The 15,647-nt window shown below is 39.1% G+C and overlaps 1 protein-coding gene across 2 annotated transcripts in view; it reads left to right on the top strand.

Annotated features, from left to right (window-relative positions):
• The window catches only part of LOC119475267 (cell adhesion molecule 2-like), a 252,243-nt gene that overhangs the window by 135,124 nt on the left and 101,472 nt on the right, over window positions 1–15,647 (top strand). The gene's annotated exons all lie outside the window — the stretch shown is intronic.

A 15,647-nucleotide genomic window follows, 5' to 3' on the forward strand; every position in this document is an offset into this window, starting at 1 on the left:
CCTAATATAGAGCATAGGCCCACAGTCAATAATGTTAATAACCACTGTCTTCTTTTATATGTTATGTATTGCACTCCCAAAATCCCGGTGCACACAGTGCCAAATGGTAATGTTCGCTGTACTTGACTTCTCTGTATCCCAGTGCCCCGTGGAGGATAGTGAACATCTAGAGTAGCAGTCAGCTAAAAGAGAATGCCCCACACCCAAGGGAGATGTTTAAGCTTAAAAGGCTTTGTGTAGGGCTATCCTGCTACCACAGCAAAAACCTGTCCCACCACTGCAGGTGAACATGTAAAAAATGTGCTCTAGACATTACAGTGTTAAATCCATGACAGCTATTTGAAAGAATCTGGCGCCGTCTTATTGTTCAAACCATTTTATTTTATGGAATATGAATGAATTTTCTGCATTTTTGCTGCTCAAAGAAAGAGAGAGCCACCGTCGGTAGCGTAAATTGATGGCAATCAGGAGCATGAAAAACAATTGTTAGTTGTTGATATTGAACAGATGGTGAAACTGCAGAAGTAGAGTTGACATAGTCTACATAATGTAGAGTAAACAGAAATGGCATCTCATTGGAAAGTGGCTTTAAAAACTCTGATCATTATTGTGTAAAAAAAATAGGTGTGGGCAAACAGATCAGACAAACCAGGTATCCGCTATGTGCGAGTACAATTTGCACCTCCTCAGCTGCAGCACCGCCACAGCTGTTGGGTTTTCTAAGTCATTCGCACAATCACAAGTATTGGAGCGTATTGTACGGATACAGTTTTGAATATGAAGTGATTGGCATAACCCGAGCAGAATATGCTGCAACGAAACAAGCAGTGTACAAATAAAAACATTCCTGTTTGCGCGATGCTAATTAACCAGTCATATAATACAACAATATGACAAGAGACAGAAAGTTAGTTTGATGTTCCAGGTTTCACTCTATTGACATTTAGAGGATAGCATATTGAATGTATGGTTAGCACACAGTAGACTATGTTTAATTCAGCATCTAACCATCGGCTGCCAGCGCCGGGTCCCTCATTACCCATCAGCCCATTTGCCAGCTGCCTCATCATTACCCATCTCCCCTGGCGGCCCCTGTCACTCAAAAATGCCTGTGGAAGAAGCTGGAAAGTCAATTAATGTGTGTTGTATGCAAGCATGTCTTTCTGCCTGTCTTTCTCCCCCATGTTTGTGTGAGTGTGTGAGATAGATACAGCAAGAGGGCGGGTATGTGTTGAGTAAATAGTGTCTGGTTGTATTCAGTACTGAACATGACGGATTCCTGACCTTTGAATGGTTTTCTGAAGATTCATGACCAATGCAGAGAGCTCGGATATGTGCACAAGGACAACGTATTGAAGCCGATTGCTGTTTGCTTTCATATACGCATACAGTAGCAAACGATGCGGTAAAGGTGTGGGTGAAGTGGAATACAATCATAGTCCTTGTCATATTATGCGTCTCTTACCTGTCAAACAGCCGTGGCAGTCGTAGAATATAATTAATTAATTAATGATTGCACAAACTGACAGTTTTCCCATTATATACTCTTTACATAACTTTCCAGAGAAAGTTTTTTCTCAAAAGATAATTTGTTTCTTAACTCACCAATATGAAGTACAACCAAAACCAATTAAATATTTCCTTTGCATTGCATGAAATCGTAGCTTATTTTGCCAGGAAAACTTTTTGCGTAAACTGAGTCAGTTTCGAGTGGACGGACATATATTGGTATTTTTCTATTGCTCATTTGTGGAGAGTATTTTAACTTTCTGTTGCCTGGTAATTTTCATTTGGTTGGTGCATAATAAAATCAAACTGCATAAGATAGTCAACATGTCCACTAAAATTGCATGACGATGACCTCTGAGTCCTGAGTGATGAGGAAAGGGCAGGCGATTATTAGAGAGAGACATCACATTCCTTTATGGCTGTCAAAGTTAATGCGATATTAATGCATATTAATTTTAACTCCACTAATTTCTTTAACACATTAACGCAATCAATATTTCGGAGGTTGTAGTGGGCTCAGTTTTAAAGCTGGAGTGAAGATACTGGTATCATACAAAACTACAAAACCTAAGGAATCCATTGGTATCAAACATGTCATACTAGCTTGTCGCAAAGGAGGTTAAATAATGCTCCTAACTTAAGGAAAAACTATTATGGCCATTTTCAAAGGGGTTCCTTGACCTCTGACCTCAAGATATGTGAATGAAAATGGGTTCTATTGGTACCCGGAAGTCTCTGCTTTACAGACATGCCCACTTTATGATAATCACATGCAGTTTGGGGCAAGTCATAGTCAAGTCAGCACACTGACACACTGACGGCTGTTGTTGCCTGTTGGGCTTGAATTTGCCATGTTACGATTTGAGCATATTTTTATGCTAAATGCAGTACCTGTGAGGGTTTCTGGACAATATTTGTCTTTGTTTTATATTGCTAATTAATTTCCAATAATAAATATATACATTAATATTCATAAAGCAAGAACATTTATCCACTCCTATGTTGATAAGAGTATTAAATACTTGACAAATCTCCCTTTATGGTATATTTTCAACAGATAAAAAATGTGCGATTAATCACGATTAACTAAAGACAATCATGCAATTAATTGCAATTAAATATTTTAATCGACTGTGACCTATAGTACATCCCCCATTTAGTGCACAAGAGCTGTTACCATCAGGCAGACGGTACATGGTGCCATTCCTCCAAATCATCAAACTGTGAATGACTGAACCTCTGTTTGTGTGAGGATGCTGCACCTTATGAACTTATGATATGATATGTAGAGCACTTTCATGATGTGGTGAACAGGTATTTAGTAGGCTAACATCATTGGTCATGTCTGTTGTAAGTGTTATTATAGTTGTCTGTTCATTTATCTGATGTTTGCTGTATGGCACATTATGAATTTCCAAAGGACTAATAAATATCTAACTAGACGATTTGTTTGTGGAAAGGTGTTAACTGTGTGTGTCCAGTGACTTCTACACTCCCTATAGCTTGTGCATTGTGTAAATTGGCTAAATTCTAACCAACAATACCGATTTAGCACAAAGTTTGTGCATTTTGTTTGTAGTCGCTCGGTTTTGTTTGTGCACGATTTCAACAAATGCACTCTAATTCCAGTGCATCAGCATGCATAGTGATGCTTCGCTGCAGTGCTTTTGTCAAATGAGTCGCTGCAGATGAACCAGCCTTTAGTTGGCTGCAGGGAGTCGATGTCCTGAAAGGGAAAGCCTTCATACTGTCTAGAAGCTGTCTTGGCTTAGCTACTATAGTATAATCCATTAACCTTTAGCTTCCTTATTTAGTGGGATTCTTTCTATAATCACTTTGAACTTGTATTTTTATATTAATCTGGACAATTCTACTGGAAATGTATAGACATTTCTGCCATTGCATTTGGAGTTGCTACTTGTCAGGTTGAATAAGTTTGCCTTACCATGGAAAGTTTTTACTTCGTTTGTTTATGTGGGTAAGAAAGGTTACTCCTAAAAATGCTAGGGAGATATTATTTTTTTTTTTTTCTTGAATTTTGTCTGGAATATTCAGGGCAGAGGCATGTAAAGTGAATTCCCGAGCACAACAACAGTACAGTGGATTTAAGCCACAGATATTTCGTAACCAGATGTTTTTGCCAATTGGCTCCATTTAGTAAGTAGCCGGCGTACCAATTTCAAATTCAGTGGGAGGTGTAGCTAGAATTTCTCAGGTCTAATGTGTTGGGCTAAGATGAAGTGCGTGTGGGCAGTCGAGTGTTTACATCATCTGAAAATGTCAAAACGGATGATACTGAAGTAGAAGCAAATGAACAGATGATGAGGAGTGTAGGGGGTGAGAAGAGAGAAAGAGAAAGTTTTCTCAATGCCAGATGGAAGAGCAGTTGGCACCTCTCTCATTACTGTGGGGACGGATTTTCCTCCGTCGCACCCACACACACACAAACAAACATGCACACACACACACACACATGCACACACATGCAGAGATACCTCCTGTCACTCCACACCACCTGCCCAGCACCTGGTCATCAAAGCAAGACCAAGGAGGGCTCTCATCTTTTCTCTGGAGAGAGAAAGAATTAGAGCAATGGAGGAAGGAGTGGAAGGGCACTCATGCCATATGCTTTTTGGTTGTTGCAGCTCTATGTTGATGCTTGATTCTTCTCTTTGCTAATCATCAGTTTACCTGAATCAGCTTTCTATCATCTCCTGCCATACTGTGTCGCCTTATTTCTTCCTGCTGCTTGTGTGTGTTCGCTCGCGGGCAGACATGTGTAGCTGTGTCACGCCCTCGCCATCAAGGCAAGCAAGGCCTGTCGTGCCTGCGATAAATTAAATGTGACACAGATGGGTGGAGTAGCTTCCCCCTTTGATCCAAGCGGCGCAACAGAAGGACAGAGCCTGACCAACACATGTCAGACAAAACTGTTGGGCACCACCAAAGATGGCTTTATGGTCCCATTGGATGTAGGCCAGGGGGTGAAAACATAGAGGGAGTCAGACATAATTCACAGAAACAGAAACATAGACAGAAACACAGCTGCAATTGTTGAATTTGAGTCACAGATTCTATGATGGGAACAAAAGTGTGTGATAAAATGTGTGATAGTGATACAATACATCATTGTGCTGAAAGCTACATGCGCACTAAGTTTTGAATAAATCATTTCTGCAAGTGTGAACTTCTGTCTCGTTGCCTGTCAAGCTGGATCCTCTCTCCAGATGTAGCTGGAAGGTGACAGTCTGAGTCAGAGCTGAACAATGTGCTCCAATCAGAATGCACTCAGCCTCATTGTCTGGCAGATATGTCACTCAAACAAGAGCAGACAGCAGCGTTACGTTGCTAAGCGTTCAGAATTATCTGATGTACAACAACATAGTGAACATGATTATTGATGCTTGAACTGAGTGGCAGTTGCTTTCTCATCTTTTTTTTTTTTGCTTTTGAAAAGACATTTTGTAAGTGTCAAATTTGCTGGAACAGCCTACGTACGTACAGTATATGAATTAATTTATTTTGTCTCTCAGTATTAGCTGAGTATTTTCTGGGGTCACAAGTGGGTAGTGTGAGCCTGACCAGATATGGATCGAAGAAATAGCAGTGATGTAGAGCTGACACAAACACAAAGACATTTATATTTAAAAACGGTGGGTTTTTTCTGATAGGGTGATGGAAGCGTTTATGCTGTGAAGGAGAGCAGTGTCAATCATCTCTTGACCAGCCAACTTGAGATCATGGCTGTCTCAAGCATAAGCCTATTGAGCTTGAGCCACAATGAGCAAAACACATTTGTAGGCTATTGGCTAAATGAATGTGTACATAAATGTATATAATGAGACTAGGGCTGCAACTAACAATTATCTTCATTTATTTTCTTGATTAACCGAGTAGTTGTTTGGTCCACAAAATGGTGAAAAGTGTCGATCAGTGTTTCCCAAAGCCCGAGATGACGCCCTCAAATGTCTTGTTTTGTCCACAACTGAAATATATTCAGTTTAATGTCATAGAGGAGTAAAGAAACCAGAAAATATTCACATTTAAGAAGCTGGAATCAGAGAATTTTGACTTTTTTTCTTTAAAAATTACTCAAACCTATTAGTCGATTATCGTAATAGTTGGCGATTATTTTAATAGTTGACAACCAATCAATTAATCTTTAATTGAGGCGTATAGGCCTATAATAATTCCACAGTTGTATAGTCTATCAATCTTTCTAGGGATGCACCAATACCAATACCGGATCAGATATCGGGCCGATACTGACTCAAATAGCTGGATCGGGTATCAGTGACAATGGGGCCGATCTTTTCAGTTCTTTGTTTTATATACCCATATACATTATATACTGGGATTTTAATTCCTGTTTAGATTTTGACCAATTTGTTGCTTCATTACCAGGGTTTAAACTTGAATTGTAATTCCTCTTAATTTTTCTACCATCTATGCATTTTATTTGTTACATTTGGTTTTACAAAGTTAAGAAAGCAATGATGAATGATGTCACCACACAGTGAGGCACACAGCTTATTAATTAAACACTGGTATCGGATCGGTACCCGGTGTCGGCCGACACCCAAAGCCCAGGTATCGCTATCGGTATCGGGACTGAAAAAGTCAGGTCAGTGCATCCCTACATCTTACTCTATTTGATTACTCTTTTCATCTTTCTTATTTGGGAAACCGGTCACCTTGGATCACAAGGCTTTGTAAAACATGACTCAAACACAAGTTGACTATATTGAACTCATTTTGAGTGATACAGTAAGCCCCTGATCCCTGTTGTGTTCGTTTTCATTTTTGCTTTGACTGAAAGTAAAAAAAGCAGCTTATTATTTATGCCTCAGCTGTAAGATAGATGTGCTGTTGTATGTTGAATGGCATTATGGTGCAACACAATGAACACCTTAATATGCAGATGACAAAGGTACTTTGAGTTCTATTGAAATGACTTCATGATATTGTGTCCAGCTTCTGTATTCAGAGGTGCACCACACCAGTGGGTGGTTATGGGAGAGCGACCTTAAAGGCGTCCTAAGCGAAAGGTCTTTGGGCAGGTGGGGTGATATTTCACTTTTTGTCAAAGGGCCCGGAATGGATTACACCTGCTGTTATGTTAATAATAGGAATTAATTCTCATTTAAATTCATATTGATAATTGGGCCCATGTTGTGAATTAATTCACACTTGCATTCATTAACAAACTGATATTACGCAAACTTCCAGACAGACAGGAGACAGGTCGTCTATGAATTAGGCTAAATCAGTCTATTGATATTAAAATGGCTGGTTTGATTGTAAGGTGACACATGTATCTAAAAATGAATGTGCCCTAATGGCATACTCAGGGCTATTTATAATGCTCAAGACTTGAAATATAATAGTTACCATGAGATATAATACCGCGGTTGCTTCTAAATTGGGTGGAGGGTGAAGGAAAATCATTTTGCTACCACCCTAATGTCTTTGGATATAATAGTCTATTAGGCTCATGCTTTATAGCATGGGTACTGCAGTACTTACACCAAACTGTCTCCAACCAGCCTAGGTTATTCAGGCTTGGAAACCTAATGAGAACAATGACCTTGTGTTCCATTTGGACGGGTGGATAGTCTATCTCTGCACACCCACCCCCAGCCACCAGCCCTACCCTCTACAGACATCCATCTTTAAGAATTTCCTCCTTTCCTCATTCATTTTCTTCTCCTTTTTTTATTCCCACCGTCATGTTTAGTCATCCTTTCAGCTCTCTTTCTATCTCCCTTTGTCTCTCTCTCTCTCTCTCCTCCTCTCTGTATTGCATTGGGCTCTGCACAGGCATCCTAAATACAATTACAGTCCACAGCTGAATGGAGAGGAAGGGTCCTCTGGGATCCCTAGAAACAGGAAATGGTCAGGAGGGTTGGACTGAGGAGGGAACAGCAAATCCCTAATTCAATTGGCTGAACCTTGGCAACAAGCCCCTGGCGACTCTTACTGTGGAATCAGTGGAATCAAACAATGCGGCTCAAACCGCAAGAGGGATTTTCATCCACACCAGCAAACACGCACTCACAAATTGACACAAATGCATCTCATTTTACCTTTCCCTAGCAATAGGTTTCTCCCTATTTCCTCCCTTCGTATTCCCATACCTCTTCCTTTATAGGTTGAACAATACTTAATATTGGCCACCAAGTAATAATGATTTTAATTGAAGATTCCCCTCATGTTGTTTTATGCTGTTAAGATAACTGGGAAGGCGATCAATAGATGTTTTTTATATCCGCAATGATGACCTCCAACCCAGGGTTTATGGGTTAGAATTGATTACTGAGGAGCTGCATGGCACTTCTGTACACACTCACAAATATACAGACAGGAGTGTGTGTGGACTGAGAATAAGAAAATCAATCTGTAACGGCACTAAATCTTTTAATCCACACTGTGGGTGTCCATTTGCAACCCAGAGAAAAGGCCAGTCAGCATGCGTGCACAGAAGCATTAATAACTAATGTCTTGTGGCGTGGACATAGAAGTGACTATAAGAAAATCTCAGTTGTGTCACATTATAAATAATTGGTGTTCTTCTTTGGAAAGTACAGTTTCTCCCTCTAAATGCTCCCTCAGCTGATAACTTTGAGAGCACTGTAGCCCAAGGCCGTAATTATAATATATATTAAGAAATATTCAAATATGCTCAAAATGCCCCAATATATATTGATGAAAATATAGATGAATAAAAAAATTGCTCCGCTACGACAAGCAATCCACACACCGCCGTCTAAAATAATCATGGGCTAATGTAATAATAATCATGAATAAACTTAACAAATTGCCATTATTATTCTACCAGTTCTAGTATTATGCTGTACTGGTGCTGTTGGCTGCTGTGGGTGTAGGTACAATCAATGTCAAATACTGTACTTTCTCTCTACTGCATTACTTTCAGTTTGTAGTAAAATGTGGAAAACTAGAATGTTATATAAGTAGCCTATGTTGTAGGCTATATCACTGTCAATTGTGATTTATTTAAAGTGTTATGACAGTGATAAATCTATGAATGACAAAAGTAACAAAAGTAAAACAATAAGTCCCATGTAGCCTACCTCAACATACACTCCTTCATTACTGTTGGCATACTGGTTTTTGTTAGGAAATTAAACAAGTCATAATTCCCTCTCTATTATCTATTTAATATTGCTGTGAAAACATCTCATTCAAACAACTGGATTTATTCAAGTTTCTCGGCAAAAACAAAATTTTACAAGATTACATTCGAACACATCATGATAACATTAGAATTTACCTTCACCTAATACTAATTTTTACTGAATATAGCCTGAACACATTACAATGTATGGCACCTCCCGTGTTGAAATTGGCAGAACGAGAGCCAGTTAACATTGTTGGTAGCCGTTAAGCAGCAGAGTCCTGAACAGAGCTAACAGCTAACGTTAACTAGCTCTCGTCCTTCCGATTTTCAAAACAGATTCGTTGTTCACAATGTAGCATTTTCAGGGGAAAAAATAAGGTCGATGGTGAGTTTACTTCATCCCAAACATATTTTCTATCGACGACGGGACGACGTTATTCTCGAGAGTACCGTCGTGTTTTCAGAATTTTTGTATTGATTTGGTACTCTTTTACAACGCTTTGTGGGTGTAACTTTTGTGTTACAGTACAGTTTAGTGTGATCATTGTTCATATCCATAAATCCGATGTCTTTATGATTAAATTGTTAACTAGAGCACAAACACAGTTTACAAGAGCAAAATGTTTTTCGTAGATCTAGCCTCTTATTATTTTGCCCTTCAAAGTGCACCAGATTGACGCATTTAACTTTAAAATGTACAAAATATTCTAGAGGGTCTGAGATCCACCCAAAACAGTCTCAAAAAATCCTGTCGGAAACACTGCCCTCTAAATATGGCTTCTCGTGTGTATTTCAGAATACAATCAAGACAAAGACAGACAGTTAGAGAGAGAGTAGACAGGCAGGTGGAGATGAAGGTACAGGAGAGAGGAGTTCATCCCATATTTTAGAATAGCAAGAAATTTGTTTTCAAATTTTTATTTTTTTCAGATTTGGTTCCCCCCAATGATGACTCCATGGCTACAGCCTTGCTGTAACCTAAAAGGGTTTTGAAATAAGAACTGCGCATGCCACTATCTCTAACCGCGATTACAAATGCCATCATGATGCAATCATAACCCTAACCTTTCATTAATGTCATGTGGCTGTAGCCAGTGACCTGAAGATAATAAACTGAAGTCATCAGTCAGCTTTTTACAAATGACCGTAAGGATTTGTGACTCTGTTTCACACAAAAATCGCTAGAATTTGCTTTTTTGTTCGCCTATTTGCAAAATGTTTTTCTTTACTAAGTATATTTCCAAGGTATTCAGTCATTCAGTAATGACTGAATGCTTTAGAAATATAGACACAATGTGGACCTGTTTTGTCTGGACTGACGGGAGATTCACGATATAGCAGCTGCACAGGAAGCTGTCCTCCAATCTTATAAAATGCATAAAAATAACCTGAAATATCAGTTTATTTATTGCATCATATTGTGTTCTTTTCTCCCCCCTCCTTTCGGCTCTGCATCTTTTGCCTCTTCCTCCTCTCACTTCCTCCCACTCTCCTACAGTAAGCCTCCATTCTAAGATGTGGTCGCCTCTGTTGCTTTAATGCTTGTGTGAATAGCAGTATTAGGCCCCATACCCCTGATAATTGGAACAAAGTGGGGGATCGATGCAGAGGGCACACACATACACACACATGCGCAACAATATAAACAATCACATTTCCACACAAACACACACCGGTGCAATTCGCATACAGAGGGCCTGAGCGCTGGAATCAATACAACTCAGAGGCAGGATTTTCCTCTGCATTTACAATGCACGCTCCAGACAATCCTGCACTGAACATTTTGTGCAATGGGTACAAAAACAACAGAAATGTTTGAGGTTGTTTGTTGCTGGTTGTTTCTTTTGTATGGTCTCATGAGGCCTCCTTTATCTCTGGCCAGTAACTTGCAGCTAACCAGTGCAGCTAACCACCAGTCAGAAAAAACACAAGCTGAACACTGAAAGCTCTTTGTTTCTGTGTATTTTCTTGACTCAGATGTATTGAATGTTTCAAAATGTGACCAACAAATCCTCACCATCCGGCTGGCAAAGCTTAGTGCTTACCTGATATGTTAACACTAGGGCTGTCAGAGTTAACGCGATAATAACGTGTTAACGCAAATTCGTTTTAACGCCACTAATTTCTTTAATGCGTTAACACAACTTAAGATGTTTTGGTTGTAGCGGGCTCAGTTTTATAGCTAGAGTGAAGATACTTGTATCATATGAAACTAGAAAAACCTAAGTAATCCATTGGTACTGTGTCATACTAGCTGCGAAGGAGGCTAAATAACGCTCTAAGCTAAATTTTGGTGAGGAAAAACTTGCATGGCCATTTTCAAAGGGGTCCCTTGACCTCTGACCTCAAGAAACGTGAATGAAAATGGGTTCTCTGGGTACCCACGAGTCTCCCCTTTACAGACATGCCCACTTTATGATAATCACATGCCGTTTGGGGCAAGTCATAGTCAAGTCAGCACACTGACACACTGACAGCTGTTGTTGCCTGTTGGGCTGCAGTTTGCCATGTTATGATTTGAGCGTATTTTTTTATGCTAAATGCAGTACTTGGAAGGGTTTCTGGACAATATTTGTCATTTTTTTGTGTTGTCAATTGATTTCCAATAATAAATATATACATACATTTGCATAAAGCAAGCATATTTGCCCACTCCCATGTTGACGAGTATTTAATACTTGACAAATCTCCCTTTACGGTACATTTTGTACGGATAAATAATGTGTGATTAATTTGCGATTAATCACAATTAACTATGGATTCAATATTTTATTCGATTGACAGCCCTCCTTAACACATATCTACTTCTCATGTGCCACAGCATGCATGTGTGTACCAGAATCTGGCATTAAAAACACCAAACAATGTCAGTTTTCAGTGACAGACAGAAATGGGCTGAGGGATCATGAGTCTGTCTCTCCTTGTATAAATGCCTGTCCACATTCATGTGCATGTGTGTGCATTTGGCATGCATGGATGCACATGCACGTGTGTATTCCACAAAATAAATGTCTTGTCTTTTACGGAGTTTCTCCTGGGGAAGGAAAGAGCAGCCAAGTGAGACTAACAGGCGGGTCTAAGTGGAAGTGTGCTGATGTAGGACGTACTACATCCTATTAAAGAAGGAAAGACATTTCATCATGGCCTCCAGTTGTCCTTCTTTCAGGACAACAGCACTATAAATGTCTGGCAGACTGTCAGTGTTTGTCTCTCCACAGGTAGCCTATTTGTCTGTAGAGAACCACAATGACTTTTGTTCTCCCTGAAATGTGTGAAAGCTATATTAAACAACACGGATTATGTATACTTTCAATGAAACCAAACAAAACGGTTAATGTCAGTTTAATTTAACCTTCAAAAAGACCTCCATTTAAGTGAGTAAAACCAAAAAGATCCATGCTCAGCTACTCGATGTTTCAATTGGTTGTCAATCTGTTAAAATGGACCTTTCCCACAGGGTGCAGGCTAAGTGGAGAAGAGTGAGAAAGAAGAAAGGCAAACAAAAGACATTGACTGTGTGTAATTGATTTCTCTGAAGTTGACTTTTTTCAAGTTGATACTCTTAGAGAGGAAATATTATCCCATCAGTTAACAGTTAAATCAAATTGTCAGCTGCTGGCAAAATGTATCTGCATTCAATAACATGTTGTTACCGGCATTGACGTACTTCTTAAATTACTTAAATTTAATTTTCATTTGCTTTAGATTTAAAAGATAAAACCAGAGCAGAGGCCAGCAGTGAACTGGGGGTTTCATGTTTTAAACTTCGGTATCAACAGCCTTAACCGTCTTAAATTGTAATTTCAGTGTCAACTAATGCAAACATCACTGAATGATCTTTGAATCTCCTTTAAATGTCCCTCACATCAAATTAAATTAAATCTTAATTTGACACTAGTGTCGAAAACAAAGAAATTAAAAAATTCCACAATGCCAAAAAAAATCAAAATAGTTTCCTTCATGCTAACAGATGTAACTATATGTGTCCATTTAAGTTATTGTTAAGCCATTTAACTAAATCAATCTTAATTTGCAAACAATTAAATATTTGAAATATTTTGTCATATTGCAAAGGTACTTGTAATTATAGTTGTTTATTGTCTTTTACAATAAAACTGTGCATCATTATGCATCGAAAGCATGCTGAATATTCTCAGTTTGTCTTCTGCTTTTCGTGTTTTCCGCCATGAGAGAAATGTCAAAAACTTTTATCATGTTTCTATTTCACAGCTCATTTAGCCAGAGACTGACCATGTGCGCAATTTGCTCTGCCCTTTGTTTCCTCTGTATTATAAAGCCATTTGGCTATTTCCGAGACATTTTAGAGAAGTGCAGGGAAATGTCAACAAAAATCAGACGTTTAACCACATTAAACACATGATTTCCTGCCTATTTTCCTGACTTCAAAACATCCGTTTAGGTTCGCAGGGAAACAGCCCAAGTGCACTTATCTCAGGTCAGAAGATGTTCTATGCTCACCTGAGTTTCATTCAACAGCAGCAAACACGGCAGATATTAAAGGGCCTTTAATCCGAACAGTTCGGAATCTTCGTAACATAGGTTTTAGCAGCTGCTGGTGTAAATATTAATAATCATGTCTGCTTCTGATTTTTGCTAAAAACAAAAGTCTGCCCTCCCACATTATCACACAAAGCCTGGAATATTGTGATTGTGTTAACAGCATTTATGTATATGCATGCGTGAGGAAAAAACCAAAGAGAAAATATGTGAGTTTAGTAGTTCACAGTATTTGTCTGTTTGTGTCAGGTCTTCATCACTGATAATTGAAACAGACTTCCATTATTTATAGCTGAAATTAGAATTTTCCTCCCTTTCGCGCACAATTACTCTTTATTTTATTTGACACCACAGGCGTCACAAGGTATCAGAACGTATCTGCACGATCATCACATTTGCACAAAGGCCTTGTTCATCTTATCACACACTCACACACAGCGTCGCATATTAACACATGTGATTTAAGTAATTATCGGCCTGATTAAAGCCTTGTCATATTAGCATGTGTCCTATCAAATCCAACACTATTCTGTACTTCATAGCGCTGTGTGTGTCTTCTTGAACTGATAGTTTATGGGAGTGAAAAAGAAGGAGTGATTTTAAGACATACTATGTATGAACTAATGAAACAAATATACATTAATCTTATTTCTTCTCCTTAATATCTCGATTAAGCTAATCCGACTGCTTTTTATTGTTTTAAGTCCATAAAACTGTGAGGGAGAGGCTGATTTCTTGCCTTCAGCAGGAAGAGCGTTATTATCTGATAATATTAGGATATACAGAAAGACCTAAAAGTTCTAGAAAGTTGGGAGAAAAGCCTGCAAGGAGTAATCGTTGTTATTGACCTGAAATGATGGGAACTAAAAATAGTGAGCTAAAATAAGAACAAAGTGGAGGGAAAATGAAAAACTGGAGCAAGATTGTGTTTGTGTACTTGGGCAGTGTAGCGGGAGAGTCACAAAGTGCCAATCAGTGTTGAAGGGTAAAGACGATGAGATGTCCGTAAATTGTAGTTCTAATGGATGATACAGAAGATGATAGATATATATTCATTCTGAATTTAGTCTTTCTTCTGAGAAAATAACTGTAAATTCCCCAGTAAAATCTTGATATTCATTTTAATTGTTATATACTGTACAGTACACTGCAATTGTTTATTTCATATTAGAACCTAATGGCTAAAATGGGCATTTTGAAGTCAACTTCTCCATTTCCGAGCTATAATATAAATAAAATTACATCAAGATTAAACTTTAGAAAAGTATCCTCATCAAGAGAGGCTTACAGCAACTATAGGGCTAAATAAGCTCATCTTAAAACATCAAATAAATGTGTTGAATGTGTACAAGAATCACGGAAGAGACATCGCTATTAAATAAAAAAAGACCCAAAAAGTAAGATATGAATACATGAAGAAACTTTGCAGGTTGAAGTAAATCAAAGGATATGAGGAACCGGAGAAATAATATATTGCAGTACATGATTCAAGTGGGGGCAGGATAACATATTTTCTGGAGACTTTCATTTTATTTTACGATGAACGACAGGAATTGCCTTGGAGGCACTGTTGGAGCTGAAGAAATTACTTCAAGAGCCTAGGGTGAAGGTGGCTGCACTATTAGGTGGGAGACAAATAACAAGACCTGGGCAGTCAGTGTCCCTATGTGTGTCAGTGGAAGTTGTGGAGAGCACACCAAAAGTTGCTTGTGGAGTCTACAGGATTTGTGGTGGAGTTTGGTTTGGAGTCTCTGTGATGTCAACAGTGACTGGATTGTATTTGGCAGTGAAAAGGTGAAGCGCAGCCTTGTTAAAGTTGAGCTTGAGGTGGAGGCGAGATGTGTCAGATAGATGTCAGCTAGACAAGCCAAAGCCTCAGCCTGAGTGTCAGAAAAAGGAGAATTTAGTGTTGTTGGAATAGCAATGGGAGATGTTTTTGAGGAGAAATGATGCAGCCAATGAATTTCATGTGGAGGCAAAATAGGATGGGGCCCGGGACAGAGGCCTAAGGAACGTCACAAGGAATACAGTCAGGAAAAGCTCATGTTCATCAATACTAGGGACATTCGCCGATGGCAGTGGCCAATGTTTATCTGTTGTGTTGAATCAGTTTTGCGCCAGCTAAATGTTGTGTTGGTTATTTGCGGTTGGTTTCTGACTAGAGTAACCAGCCGCTGATTGGGAGAAGAAGCTATTGGCTGGACACAACACTGGCACGACAGCGGGTGCCATGCAATTGGTGCCATGCAGTGGGTGCTATGCAGCGGTTGTCGTGCAGCGTGCGCACGAGGGGTTTGTTTACAAATAAAAGTGAAAGAAAAAGTTGATCTGTCTCGGAGAAAGATCAGTGACAAGAACATTGTTATGTTCAACGAAAAATTAAGCAGTAAAAGAATGGCTTACAAGATTTCTTATAAACAATCGCTGCAGTCTGGATGGGAACAAACCTCGGGTGTGCGGAATGTGTTACCAGAAGCCTGTC

The sequence above is a fragment of the Sebastes umbrosus genome, chromosome 17, assembly GCF_015220745.1.
Source record: "Sebastes umbrosus isolate fSebUmb1 chromosome 17, fSebUmb1.pri, whole genome shotgun sequence".
Taxonomy (NCBI): Eukaryota; Metazoa; Chordata; class Actinopteri; order Perciformes; family Sebastidae; genus Sebastes; species Sebastes umbrosus.